Source organism: Neoarius graeffei, chromosome 24 (genome assembly GCF_027579695.1).
Source record: "Neoarius graeffei isolate fNeoGra1 chromosome 24, fNeoGra1.pri, whole genome shotgun sequence".
In the NCBI taxonomy this organism is placed as follows: Eukaryota; Metazoa; Chordata; class Actinopteri; order Siluriformes; family Ariidae; genus Neoarius; species Neoarius graeffei.
This window is the reverse complement of record NC_083592.1, coordinates 574,403-577,500: the sequence shown is the minus strand read 5'-3', so window position 1 is coordinate 577,500 and position 3,098 is coordinate 574,403. Positions and strand designations below refer to the sequence as shown.

The 3,098-nt window shown below is 39.3% G+C and overlaps 1 protein-coding gene across 1 annotated transcript in view; it reads left to right on the top strand.

Annotated features, from left to right (window-relative positions):
* pdlim5a (PDZ and LIM domain 5a) overlaps positions 1 to 1,667 on the top strand; it is a 6,249-nt gene extending 4,582 nt beyond the window's left edge. Inside the window, exon 9 of the mRNA XM_060907071.1 lies at positions 1 to 1,667. This exon is cut by the window's left edge and continues 804 nt beyond it. The gene's annotated coding sequence lies outside the window, so the exon portion shown is untranslated.
* The last annotated feature ends 1,431 nt before the right edge of the window (positions 1,668 to 3,098 follow it).

Below are 3,098 nucleotides of genomic sequence, written 5' to 3'. Positions count from 1 at the left end.
CTAGTCGATAAGTATAAACTTAGTGTCGGCTGGCCTTTCTCTCTCAAACATACTTCCAAATTCATCCTTATGTCTCCTTCATGTACCGACTCATTCTGTGCAGTTAAATTTCGAGGTTGATGAATAACTATTTAGCTGATAGAAGATGACATGGTGTGCTACAAGAAATCCACTGAGTGTTTTTTTTTTTGGCTGTGCCAATTTAATAGAAACACAGTAAATACAGTAATCAGCAATGCAGTGAGAAAAACATTCAGCAACTTATTAAATAAAGACTTGGACAATAACAATAAATATAAATGTGAACAAAACATCTAAACATACAAAGAGGTCAAATACTTCTCCTCAACCTCAAATATTTAGTATCTCAATGTTCAACAGCCCCAAATATGTACACACTCTACATACAGTTTTAAAGTGACTTATGTGCTTTGTTGTGCAACAGAGCGGAATTTTTTTTAACACAATAATGAATTTTACATCAACAAATTGGTCACATCATGCTGCCTGCAAATGAATGCATCAAAAACAGAAAAGCGTATTCTCTCTGGCTGCATCATGGCTTGAAGAGGGCTCTGGCTCGAAAGTATCCATAACCTTAACCATAAGGTACATAATTCAGAATCTGTCATATAATCGTACTAACACAGTGTGTTGTGAAAACTGTGTGTATGTGTTACTAACATTTGGCTGGAATTATCTGTATGCTTGGTTAGTAACATTAGTTGATCATAAAGGGAAATAAATATCTTAAAAGGGTGATCTTAAATGTGGCAATGGCATCATCCCCTTTATATCTTAAGTCAAGCTCTCTAACAATCTTTTTAGCCAGTTTTTGTCCTTTTCATTATTGAAATGTCTATATGAACGTTATCAGCTAAAATTGTACTTGCTTGCTATAACTAGCTGCTCACATGGTTAATGTAACATAAATACTAAAAATGGATCCCCTATGGGTCCGTGTGGCTTATAAATAAAAGAGTTTTCTGATCCTGTGTCCATACAGTAAATACAGCATATATATTTACTCTCTGAGGCAGTAGCCACAAAAATTAAGCGTAATCCAAAAATGAACAATTTAAAAATCACAGAAGTAAAATATACCAAGTGTCTGTACTTTATATTATTCTACTCTTCCCTCTTACGGTTTTCCAAACTGAAACCTCCGAGCCGAGGCTGACACACACACGCTGTCGCCACGACCCAAACTCTTATTTCCCGGAAATGGCCCGGCGCTAGAGCTCAGTGGTCTCAATACTCTCTTCAACAACTTCCTGTAACAACTCTGAAGTGTGTCACATCTCCATCACACATGGGACCACTGGCCGATGAAGGCGAGGAAAGTGGGATGACCTGGAGTAGATTTTAAAATAGGAACGCACTTTCCCTCTGTAATAAGCATAAACACGTCTGAAAGCGATCTCTTTAGTCTATTCCATCTATTTCAAATGGTGAACTGAATTGTATACATTCACTGGCCATTTTAATAGGAACACCTGTATGCACGCACATGTGCAGTGTGTGATTATTACACTTATTCTTACAGCATGATGACAGTGGCACCTGCATCTATGTGAGGCAGTAGCCACAAAAATCGGTCTGCATGAGCCTTAACTCCAAAGCCCTTTATTCACAGATTGCACTGTAAATACATTATCAACAAAATACTGCTCACCTCCTTCTGCTTCAACTGGGGGGGGGGGGGGGGGTGAGGGAGGGTTTCCTAATCCTGAGGCTGCATCTGTGCATGTTGAGGGCAGACCTCATTAGTGAGCAAGCTAGTTATTAACCTGCATCTTAACCTAGAGGGCACACTAGCATTGTAGTGGACCTACAAATTCACGGCGCTCTTTGCAGACCAAAATTACATTTGTAACTCGTCTCATTTTCAGTGGCAATAAAAGTAACCTATGAACTATTTAAGTAAAATAACACTGCATTGTAAATTACGTTGTTAGCTTGATCATCCAAGCAGTGGTTAAGCCACAATAATAATCTTCTGTAGCATTAACATTAGCATGTGAGGTTAATAGCCACCAAAGGAAGGTCAGTGAATAAATGTATTGGCTACCTTTCTTCAGAAAAAAACTGGGTGACTAACTGTTGGCCCTTTTTCTCTCTCTCAGCTTTCTGCTGCCTCTTTATGTTTCTGGTAACCCGACTTGTTCATGATGGTGTCAATCTCCTGATGGTTCACCATCAATTCTGTTCCTACCATGCACAACTAGCATTAGTGCTGGATTGGAAAGCAACAAACCTAATGCGGTGTCATGCTCAGGCTCCGCTGACGCAAGACTGTACCATGTAACGAATCGGGAGAGGGGTGAAATATAAAGACTATCTATTTTAATAATTTTGCAGAAAATGGAAAACCAAAAGTTGTTGTATTTGCTCAATATAAGAGACAAAATTGTTAAAAATATTTTTTATTAAATTAACTTACACATGGTAATAATATTAATATTGTCCTCTGAGGGCCCTCTGTCAATGCTGGGCCTGTAGAATGGTCCTAACTTTTCCCCCATAATGGCGCCCCTGGTAACTGGTGTGAGTAACTGCATATGTAACTCTGTGTGCGTGTGTGTGTGTGTGTGTGTGTGTGTGTAACTTGTTGCATTTAATGTAAACTCAGAAGAGGGAAATCAGAAACTAAATTATCCATCCATCCATCCATTATCTGTAGCCGCTTTATCCTGTTCTACAGGGTCGCAGGCGAGCTGGATCCTATCCCAGCTGACTACGGGCAAAAGGCGGGATACACCCTGGACAAGTCGCCAGGTCATCACAGGGAAACTAAATTATGAATTGTGTAATTTTCAAGCTCAGCGCATTTAAGGTTTAAGGTGGAGGGAAATCCTGGATGTTTCTAAGAAAGTGTGTGTTTTGTTAGCAACAAACTAGCCAGCTTTAGCGATCATGAGTTTCTGCTGTATTTGCTTTCTCAGAGCAGTGATGTGTACGCTCAGCATTATAACTTAACCCACGAATGTGTCCACGTCAAGTGATGTAAAGTAAATGCTACTATAAACTATTTATTGTTGACAGTGTGAGCAGAAGAAAATTCCCAGTAGGAACTTCAAGGTGATGGGGCTTTTTCT